The 11,202-nt window shown below is 64.8% G+C and overlaps 1 long non-coding RNA gene across 1 annotated transcript; it reads right to left on the bottom strand.

Annotated features, from left to right (window-relative positions):
• Window positions 1–604: 604 nt before the first annotated feature.
• Window positions 605–2,977, bottom strand: H19 (H19, imprinted maternally expressed transcript (non-protein coding)). Its single transcript, NR_003958.2, is given in 5 exon segments — window positions 605–1,179; window positions 1,259–1,386; window positions 1,465–1,571; window positions 1,651–1,774; window positions 1,864–2,977. It is a non-coding gene; the product is annotated as a H19, imprinted maternally expressed transcript (non-protein coding) (long non-coding RNA).
• Window positions 2,978–11,202: the final 8,225 nt, after the last annotated feature.

Genomic DNA, 11,202 nt, shown 5'->3' with positions numbered 1-11,202 from the left:
GCCGAGCAGATTCCACGGATCTCCTGCCTGTGGCCTCCTGAGCACCCCCTCCCCGCTCCACCACAGCAGAGAACGTGGGGGGGCCGCTGTGCCGCGGCCCAGTGCGCAGGGCTGGGGACGAGAGTGGGGGCGGTGGGCTTCCTGGAGGCGGGGCCCGCCTCCTGCCAGTACTGTGGCTCGCCTGATCCCACGTCAAGCCCACTCTCCTGGGACGATTCTAGAAAGCAGCCTCCTAGACCAGGCCTTGGGGTTCTGCCCGGCAGCTCAGAGCGGCCTGGGCGTCGTGAGCGGGAGGGGCTCTCTCAGGGCTGAGGCCCGCTTTGTTCCCCCTGCCCCTCACCCCAGCCCCCACGTGGTGCTTGCCTGGTTCCTTATGTCCCGGCCCCCTCAGCCGCCCCTCCCACAGGAGCCCCGCCCCCCTCGTGTCCGCAGCCCCCCACTCTGTGTTCCGGCTCCAGGCCGCCCCCTCCCCTCCACATGGCCCCGCCCATGGTTTGCCCCCACGCTGTGTGCAGCCCTCCGTGCCTTCCCGTGTTCCCCCGCCCCATTTCCCCCCCAGCCCCCCCCTCCCCGTTCATCCCAAATGCAAGAGTCCTGAGACAAATTCCTGTAACTGAGTTTATTGATGAGTCCAGGGCATCTGAGGAGGCCCTGGCAGGGAGGGACACTAGGCAAGATGGACACACGTTCATGCTTGGTGTGTGCTCCTGATGTTCGGAGCCTCCAGACTCGGTGCGGGCGGGCGGGGCCCCTCACACGCGGGCCCCCCCACTCGGGCCCCCTCCCAGGCACCCGCAAGTGTGGGAAGGGTGCTGGGCGGGGGCACGGGCCAAGGAGGCCTACACATTCAGCAGTGTGCACACACGCGCGCTTACACACGCTCAGAGACCAGGGCTGGCTCCAGAGCCCCAACCAGTGCAAACGACTTTTAGTGCAAATTGATTCAAGGGGGACGGGGAGAACGGGGCTCTGGAGGCTCTGAGTCTCCTGAGCAAAGGATAGCAGAGAGAAGATCAGAAAATAGAGTCAGAAAAGGAGGAAAAGGAGGGAGGGAGGCTGTCGGTGGTCTCGGGGCTGAGGCAGGGGGGGGCCGCAGAGATGGAGTCGCCGGGCCGGGGTGGGTGTCGCCGCGGGGGCTGCTCTTCCGGTGGTGTGGGTCGTCCGTTCCTTTAGGTCAACCTGCGGACAGAGAGAAGGCGTGAGGGCGGGGCAGGCTGGGCCGGGGGGCGGGGCGGGGGCACTTCGCAGGGGACAGTACCTTCCAGAGCTGATTCCTGAGTTAGGGTGTGTAGTGGTTCCAAAATGCAGCATATTCTTGAGTCAGAGCTAGAAGACTTGAAGAAGTCCGTGTTCCAAGTCCCAGGCATGAGCTGGGTAGCACCATCTCTGCGGGGAGGGAGAGCGTGAGTGCCCACCTCTGGGGCCCATGCGCCCCGCCACCCTGCATGTGGCGGGCCCTCTCACCTTGTCATCTTGAGGGTTCTGGGTGTCTGAAGAGCAGCAGTGGTGTGTCTGCTCCGTCAGGAGACTAAAGGAACGTCGATATCCGGGCTCCCCGCGGGGCCAGTGTCCTATGGGAGAGAGGCGCCTATGAGGCTCAGTGCGGGTCAGCGGGCCCCGGGTGGGGGCACCGCCCGCATCTGCACTCACCTGGGAGGCTGGACGGTCCCGCCTGCTCTCTCCATCACACCGGACCATATCATATCCCTCTGTGCGCGTCCTGGCCGCCCGGCCTCCGTGGCTGGCAGGCACCAACACCCCACTGGAGACGTGGCTGTGGGCAGAGAGAGAGAGGTGGGGGGCGCTGACTGGGTGGGCAGAGGTGGCCAAGGGCATCAGGAGGGCAGCGGGCTGGACACTCACCTCCGTCTCCGTTCCGAGCTCAGAGGCACCGATCCCGCTCCGTCATCGCCCGCAGAGGCCCGCCTTGGCCACGAGCTCGAAGTCCAATGCCCCTCCCACTGGCTCGGTGCCCGGCTCTGGCCCCTCGCCCCTGCCTGTGCCCTGGCCTCCCTTCCCCCGAGAGTGCACATTCACGCCCCCCCACCCGCCCCACCTAGCCTGGTCTCGCCCGTGTCCTTGACTCCCCTGGGTGCTGTTCTATCTCTCATGCCCATCCCAAGGGCCAGCGGTTCGGGTCAAGTGTCCCCAGTGTCCCCAAGTGCACTGGGGCCCTCCCGCGTGGCTCCCGGGCCGCAGTGCTGCGTGGGGCTGGCGTCCACGGGCTGGGCCCGCGCAGCCTCCCTGCTGCAGGTATCTCTCCGGGCCTGTCCCGCGGCCACCGCCCCCCAGATGACATCCCGCCGCGGTTGCCCGCGCACTGCGCTGCCTTCTCTCTCATTCTCCGGCCCTCGAGGCTCTGGCTCAGGCCTGAGAACGCCTGGCCGGAGCCGCTCCTGTGACCTACTACTAAGTGAATTACAGTGGGTGAAGTGGCGGCTGGGAACCCCTCTGTCCTGAGTCCCCACCCTGTCCTGCTCGCCCCGGGGGCCTGAGTGCCCCCTACACGTGCTGGCAGCCCTGCCTGCTAAGCTCCCGCCTGGCTCTCTGGAAATGCCCTTGCCACCTGGGGCAGCCCGCGGCACCCCATCCCGCGGCCCCCAGCCCGCCCTGTCTCAGCTCCCCTGAGACGATATCACCTGTGCTGCCTGACCAGCCTGCGTCCTGCTCTGCCGGGAGGCCAGCCTCTCCACCTCGCTGGCCCGCGCTCCCCAGAACCTCCTTCTGCAGGAGACCAGGAGAGCAAGGACCAGCGAGGAGAAGGGGACTCACCTGGCCGGCAGAGCGCTGTCTTCACCTGCCCACGGCTGCCAGCTACGCCTCCGCTGCCCCAGCCCCAGGGCGAGCCTCTGTCAAGACCCCTGTCCACCAGTCGCCACGATCTGAAACCAAAATTGACCGGGATGAATGCCTGGCTCCCCCCTCTTCTTCTCCGCGCTGCTAGCTTGGGTCTTTCACCCTCCCACGCAGATGTTACCCGGCCTGCGGGGCGCCCGGGAGCAAAAAATGATCCCCAAAAGGCTCCCGGGCGCCCCGCGGCCCTCCCCAAGCCAGCCCCTCTGTGAGTCCGCTCCTGCCAGGCTCCAGATGTCCAAGGTGATCCTTGGCCCACCCCACGCAAACTTCCCTGCACCCCACTTCCCCGTCTTCCCCCGGTTACCCCTCCGCGTCCCCGTTTCCCCAGTTCCCCCCGTTTCCCCAGTTCCCCCAGTTTCCCCCGTGCCCCCCCATCCCTCCCACCACCCCCCTCCCACACCCTGCTCTTCGGGCCCTAGCCCGGGCTTTTTCTAACTGGAGGCGGCCCCGCCCAGCATTCCCGCCCCTGCCCGGCCAGCCAATCGGCACGGGGACCGTGTTGGGGCCCCCGCGAGGCCCGCCCCGACCCGGGACGGTCCAGCGCACGTACCTCGCCCGTCCTGGAATTCTCCAAAGAGAGCCGTCCCCGCACCCCTCCTTTGGCATCCGGTGGGGAGGCTCTGGCATTGTTCCCGAGAGCCCCCCCCTCAACACTGTGTCCCCGCAGGCGGCTGCCGCCCAACCCCCAGGGGCACACGCTGCCCCGGACGGAGGTCCGGGCAGGAGCCGCCGGATGCCCCGTGTGACTTCAGAGTTGCCTCCTGCCGCCTCTGTGGCTGAGACCACGCCGTGGTTCCGGAGCTGGGGGTGCGGGGGTGCGGGATGCGGGGCTCGGGGCTCCGGGAGGCCGAGGGAAGTTCCCCGGGTCTCACCGGCCGGTGGAAGCCAACTCTCCCGCTCGAGGGCCATCTGGCCGATGGAGCCTGCTGTGAGCACAGCGCCCTGTGCGGGGCAGGGTCCCCAGCGTGGCCGGGGAGCCCCATCTTGTCCCGCCACGGTCGACCCCACGTCGGGGCCAGGCGTGCCGCTGTCCTCTGCGCTCGCAGGCGCACCGGGGCCATGAGCCCGACAGCCTCCCCGGCAGTCGCAGCCCGCGGCTCACATCCAGAGTCCAGACAAAGACCAGAGCCTTGAACCCCCCAGCCACCTCATCCCTGGGGCAAGCACCTCGGCCTCAGGGGGGCTTTGGAAACCAGCAATCCGGAGGGTTTGGCCACCAAGTCTACAGTGCTGGGGCCATGGGGTGGGGGGCACGCCCCAGCAAGGGACCCAGAGCTCTCCAGTTCTGAGTCCACCTCAGTTAGGGCCTTGGGATGACCCTGCTAACCCTAACCCTGCCATGCCTGACAGCCAGCCTTTGCTGTGTGAACCCCCAGATTTATGTGGGAAAACTCCAGCCTTGACCATATGTGTACCCCCAGATTTACTTAGGAAAACTCTAGCTTTAACCATGGGTGAGCCCACAGAGTTACATGGGGAAGTTCCAGCTTTGACCGTGGGTGGACCCCCAGATTTATGTGGGAAAACTCCAACCATTGCTATGGGTGTGCCCCCAGATTTACATGGGAAAACTCCAGCCTTGACCTTGTGTGTACCCCAGATTTAAGTGGAAAAATTCCAGCTTTGACCATGGGTGAACCCCCAGATTTACATGGGAAAATTCTAGCCTTGGCCATGGGTGAACTCTCGGATTTAAGTGGGAAAATCCCAGCTTTGACCATGGGTGAACCCCCAGATTTCTTTGAAAAAATCCCAGCCTTAGCCATGGGTGAACTGTCAGATTTATGTGAGAAAACTCTAGACTTTACCGTGGGCAGACTCCCACTTTTGGCTGTAATCAGACCTCAGGCACAGCGGCCACGGGCGGTGATGTTGGCGCCTGCACCGCCGCCTCGCGGCCGCATCTGTCTCCACACCCACAACCACGCAGCCCTATTTGGGGGGCTACCAGCCAGGGAGGGGGTTCCTGATGCAGTGGGGAGGACCCCGGGATCCTCTGCCCTGGGCAGGCGGTGCCCGGTGCCCTGTGCCACCAGGGGACTGGTGCAGGAGGGGTCCCTCTGGAGCTAGGGCTGTGCCTCACCCAGGCTCCCCATCAGGCCCCTGTCATCCTCAGGACAAGACCTTTAGCCCCCTGTCCACACTTGTCCCCCATCTTGGTGACGGGAGGCCATGTCTCTAGGGAGCTGTGGGGCCCACTTCCAACAGCTCACGGGCTCCCGGGCAGACCCAGGGGGCTTCTATTGGTCGGGAAACCCACCACCATGAGACTGTGAGGGCCCAGAGCGTGGCGTGGAGGAATGCCCAGCCACTGAGCATGCTTGCTAAGCCCAGATCCCCACTGGTTAATGACCCCCCGGCACTAGGGTGCCTGCCGCAAGCCGCCTTGGTGGCAGCGCTCCGGCAACCAGCAGACGAGCGGCGGCTGATCCCAGAGTCAGAGGCACGCCCAGACCTTTAGCATTTCAAACAGCAGAACTGCATGGAGATGCTAATGACATACTGTTAGGGTTGGAGGCTCTCCTTGAAGGCAGACGCAGCTCGATAAAAGATCCAGAGTTTGGGAGGTCTGTCTGGGTGGGGGGCAGTACACTGGGCTAGAAGCACAAAGTCCAGGTTTTAGTGGCACAGGCTGCCATTCTCGTGCCAGGGAAACGTCAGTTAGGTCCCACACCACGGGACTTCAGTGGGGGGGGGTGGCGGTGGGGAACCTGTGACTGAAGCTGCAGTGTGGCCCGACTTGGCACCTTAGGAGGCTCAGATGAGTGCCTGTTCCCTCCATGACACTCATGGGCCACTGTGATATCTGGCCTGTGCAGACCAGCAAGGTCTCTGGCTGGGCGCGCACGGACCCGGGCCACCGCGTGGGCAAACCACCACCGCTGATGTGTGAGCCTGCACTGCCACCTCGCAGCCGCTTCTGTCCCCACATCCGCAACCCTGGGCTCCACTCAAGGACTGTGATGGGTCTATTTGGTCAGCCCAAGACAAAGAGAGAAGACCCTCGAATTCCCCATGCCCATGGCAAGGCGGCGCCCAGCACCCTAGGCTGCTGAAGGTCCCATAGAAAGAGTCTCTCTCTGAAGCTGGCTCCGTGTCCCCCAGGCATAGGGATCCCTCATTGTCCCGAGTGTTCTGTCTCCTCTCCTAACTTCAACAGTGCCGCCCGGGCTGACTTGGGGTGGAACGGGGTAGCTTGGACAAGTGTCCCATCCCCCGATGACCCTGTGGACCACTGTGGTATCCGGCCGGTGCGGACCCGGGATGCCACGCGGACAGATCCTGTGGTGGGCAGACCCCGCCGCGGCCACCTTTGTGGTGATGTGTGAGCCTGCACTGCCGCCTCGCGGCCGCGTCTGTCTCCACACCCACAACCTCTCAGCCCTATCTGGGGTGCGACCAGCTAGGGAGGTGGCCCCTGACACAGCGGCAAGGACCCCAGTGTCCTCTACACACTGCCCTGTGTCACCGTGGCCTGGTGCAGGAGTGGTCCCTCGGGAGCTAGGGCTGTGCCTCACCCAGGCTCCCCATCAGGTCCCTGTCACCCTGGATGTGAGGCCCTTTATTCCCCTACCCCCACGTGTCCCCCACCTTGGTGACCTGGGGCCATGCCTAGGGTGCAGTGGGGTCCACACCCAACAGCTCATGGGCTCCAGGGCAGCTCCTGTCAATTGGGAAACGCCTCCAAGGTCTTGCGTGGGTCCCAGAGTGCAGTGTGTGCAACAAAACAGCCACCGAGCACGCTTGCCCAGCCCAGATGCCCACCCCTTAACGACCCCAGGACTAGGGTGCTCGATGAAACCCGCACTGGGCGGTGCTCGGCGACCCGCAGACCAGCCGCGGCCGAACCCAGAGGCAGCAGCACGCCCAGACCTTCAGCATTTCAAACAGCGAACCGCATGGAGATGCTAATGACCGGCTGTTAGGGTCTGACGTTCCCCTTGCAGGAGGATGCGGCTCAATAAAAGACCTAGATTTCTGGAGGACTGTCAGGGGTGGGGAGGCCGTAGACTGGACTGGAAGCACAGAGTCCAGGCTTTAGAGCCACAGGCTGCCATCCTCCAGCCTGGAGACAAGACATAGGTCCCACCCTTTGGGACTTCGGTGGGGAGGCGGGGGCTGTGAGTGTAGCTGAGGCTGCAGTGTGGCCTGACCTGGCACCTTAGGAGGCTCAGACGAGCGCCCTGTCTCCCACATGACCCTCGGGGCCACCGCGGTATATGGACCCGGGATGCCGCGTGGGCGAACCCCGGCCGCTGATGTGTGAGCCCACACCGCCGCCCCGCGGCCGCTTCTGTCCCCACACTCACAGCCGCTGGTTTTTGTTTAAGGGCTGTGATGGGCAGGCAGGGTCAGCTCAAGACAAAGAGAGAAGAGCTGTGAAATCCTCCTACCCTCGGCAAAGCGGCGCCCAGCACCCTGGGCTGCCGAAGGCCGCGTAGAAAAAGTCTCTCTCTGAAGCTGGCTCCGTGTCGCCCCAGGCATAGGGATCCCTCAATGTCCCGAGTGCTCCGTCTCCTCTCCCACCTTCAACAGTGCCGCCCGGGCTGACTTGGGGTAGCTCGGACAGGCTTCCCATCACCCCGATGACCCTGTGGACCACCGTGGTATCCGGCCGGTGCGGACCCGGGATGCCGCGTGGGCGGATCCTGTGGTGTGCAGACCCCCCCGCGGCCACCTTGGTGGTGATGCATGAGCCTGCACTGCCGCCTCGCGGCCGCGTCTGTCTCTACACGCACAACCACACAGCCCTATTTTGGGGTGTGACCAGCTAGGGAGGTGGCCCCTGACACAGCGGCAAGGACCCCAGTGTCCTCTACACACTGCCCTGTGTCACCGTGGCCTGGTGCAGGAGGGGTCCCTCGGGAGCTAGGGCTGTGCCTCACCAGGCTCCCCATCAGGTCCCTGTCACCCTGGATGTGAGGCCCTTTATTCCCCTACCCCCACGTGTCCCCCACCTTGGTGACCTGGGGCCATGCCTAGGGTGCAGTGGGGTCCACACCCAACAGCTCATGGGCTCCAGGGCAGCTCCTGTCAATTGGGAAACGCCTCCAAGGTCTTGCGTGGGTCCCAGAGCGCAGTGTGTGCAACAAAACAGCCACCGAGCACGCTTGCCCAGCCCAGATGCCCACCCCTTAACGATCCCAGGACTAGGGTGCCCGATGAAACCCGCACTGGGCGGTGCTCGGCGACCCGCAGACCAGCCGCGGCCGAACCCAGAGGCAGCAGCACGCCCAGACCTTCAGCATTTCAAACAGCGAACCGCATGGAGATGCTAATGACCGGCTGTTAGGGTCTGACGTTCCCCTTGCAGGAGGATGCGGCTCAATAAAAGACCTAGATTTCTGGAGGACTGTCAGGGGTGGGGAGGCCGTAGACTGGACTGGAAGCACAGAGTCCAGGCTTTAGAGCCACAGGCTGCCATCCTCCAGCCTGGAGACAAGACATAGGTCCCACCCCTTGGGACTTCGGTGGGGAGGCAGGGGCTGTGAGTGTAGCTGAGGCTGCAGTGTGGCCTGACCTGGCACCTTAGGAGGCTCAGACGAGCGCCCTGTCTCCCACATGACCCTCGGGGCCACCGCGGTATATGGACCCGGGATGCCGCGTGGGCGAACCCCGGCCGCTGATGTGTGAGCCCACACTGCCGCCCCGCGGCCGCTTCTGTCCCCACACTCACAGCCGCTGGTTTCTGTTTAAGGGCTGTGACGGGACAGAGAGAGAAGAGCTGTGAAATCCTCCTGCCCTCGGCAAAGCGGCGCCCAGCATCCTGGGCTACCGAAGGCCGCGTAGAAAAAGTCTCTCTCTGAAGCTGGCTCTGTGTCCCCCAGGCATAGGGATCCCTCAATGTCCCGAGTGCTCCGTCTCCTCTCCCACCTTCAACAGTGCCGCCCGGGCTGACTTGGGGTAGCTCGGACAGGCTTCCCATCCCCCCGATGACCCTGTGGACCACCGTGGTATCCGGCCGGTGCGGACCCGGGATGCCGCGCGGGCGGATCCTGTGGTGTGCAGACCCCCCCGCGGCCACCTTGGTGGTGATGCATGAGCCTGCACTGCCGCCTCGCGGCCGCGCCTGTCTCCACACCCACAACCTCTCAGTACCCCTCGCAGAGGCAATGGGGCTGGGAGATCAGCCCAAGACCAAGGGAGAAGACCCCGAGATACTCTTTGCGCTGGATGTGGCAGCCCCCAGAACCCCTCTGGACCTGGTCTCCTGTCCCTGGACAGCCCTCCCCTGGGCTCCCGGTCACGTCCGCCACGGGGCAGGGCCTCGCTTTCTGCCCCGTGCACCTGCCCTCAGCCTCCTGTGGGTGCCGGTGTTGGTGCTCCAGACCCGCTGTCCCTGGTGGTCAGGCTCGCTGTATCACGTGGGCTCCTGGGCAGACCTGGGCACTCCTGTGGGCCCTTCTGTCCACTCTCCCGTCACCGAGCCGGGGCCCATCCAGGGGTCCTTCTGGTTTGGATTCACACTTTTCTGGGGTGGGTGGCCACTGTTTCTGCTCACTGATGCCCTTGGGGGAGAATGGAGGTGTTTGCCGAGACAGCTGGCAGCTGTTTGCATCCTAATGGGTTATTTGCATCTCTATGGAAGGACTTGGAGGAGAGGCTAGGCTTTAGCTTCCAGTCTCCAAAGCTAGAGCGGGCTCCCCAGTGGAGAGGCTACCAGGGCTCCAGGACCTCTGGCGCTAGGCTGGTCTTGGCTGTGACAACAGTGGGTGCTGCTCTCGGTGCGTGGGCCGGCACCAGGAGGAGCTTGAGGAGCACCAGCAGATGCGGCCTCGGGTGTGGCCAGTCCAGGGCGGTGGGCTGCCATGGACAGACCTTCTCTCCCTGACAGTCTCGCATCTGTGCTGCCGGCGTCTCCAGCCCCAGGCTGGACCGGTGTCCCACCCGTGTGTCTCCATCACCACCGCATGCCCAGGAGCAGGACACAGACTGCGCCAGCACAGAGGCAGCTCCACCCTCCGCCCCTCACCTGAGTGCAGGCCGCACAGGGCTACTTACTGGCCCCTGGGCCCCAAGCTGCTCCAGTCTAGTTGCCAAACCAGTGGAAAAATAACCGGAGCCTAGACTGCCACCGCCAAGCCGTGTCCTGGGGACCCAGCGTGCACCCCTCAGCCACCAGGTAGGAGTGCACATCCGCCTTCGAGCTCAGTACTCCTTCCGGGGCAGGTCACACACAGGAGCCGCTGCTGACACAGAAACTGGAGGACGGTGCTAACTGGTGCGGCGCAGGGGCGTCGCCTGCAGGCACCTACGGGCTTAAGGGTGGGTGGAGAGGGGCTCGCCACCTGAGTGCCCGGGGCGGGGCTGTCAGAGAGAGGCCCCCACTCGGCCCTGGGGCGTGAGGCGGGGAGCACAGCGGCCTTCTCTGTTGCTGGCGCCCGGCGGGCTTCTCTGATAGCTGAGAGTGACTCCCTGGGGTGGGGGCCAGTGGCTTCATTCCTCAGAACGAAGGCGCATCACCGAGTCCAGAGGGGCGGAGAGCAGGAGGATGGGAGGGGGGTGGGCGTGGCGGAGGGTTCGGGACTGAGGGTCAGCTGGGCCCTCGGGCTGGGGCACAGCCAAGGGGACAGCGAGCGGATGGCACAGGAGCGTGCAGGCCTCGGCTGCCCTCACCCCTCGCGCCCCGCGGCCCACACACAGCCGTGCCGACTGCCTGCACCCCGCCTCCCAGGCCCTCAGACTCCCGGACGCTCAAGCCTCAGGACTCACCCCGCGTGTGCCTCCAGCCCACCAGCCCCAGTCACGGCCACTCTTTCCTGCACTCTGCCTCTCTCAGTCTTTCTTTCATGGAAGTGGTCCCACCCTCATCGCTCTTGCTCCTCTCATCTTCCAAATCCAGTCATCGAGGAGGTGGTCACTGCACCCCATGGGCTGAACCACCTCCCTGCCCTCTCCCTACACCTGCATTCAGTCGGCAGGACTCAGTGACACTTCCACCGGGTGCCAACCTCCTCTCTGGGTGCCGGCCCCACTGGCACTGACCTCCAGCATGTATCAGGGACCCCTTGCTCCCTTCTCACTGTGGCTGCCAAGGCTCCAGGATATGCCCTCGGCCACTCTGGCCTCCCTAGCCTCCAGGCTGTGACCATGCCCTTTAACCTGGATGTCATCCCCCAGCCCCCTCCCACTCAGATCTCATATCGCCCCAGGGAGGCCTGGCCGGCTTCCTCAGCCAGTTCTTACGCGGCGCTGGCCTTCGAGCCTGCAGCTGTGTGGCCATGCCAACCCATGCACCTTCCTCCCCAGGGGCCCAAGGGGATGCCACCCCCAGGGCTGGGCACGCAGAAGGCAGGAGAGGGTGGGCAACGCAGCCTTAGGGAGCTGAGCCAGCCAGCCAGGGGC

The sequence above is a fragment of the Bos taurus genome, chromosome 29 (genome assembly GCF_002263795.3).
Source record: "Bos taurus isolate L1 Dominette 01449 registration number 42190680 breed Hereford chromosome 29, ARS-UCD2.0, whole genome shotgun sequence".
NCBI classification, from domain to species: Eukaryota; Metazoa; Chordata; class Mammalia; order Artiodactyla; family Bovidae; genus Bos; species Bos taurus.
This window is presented reverse-complemented; position numbering and strand designations above follow the sequence as displayed.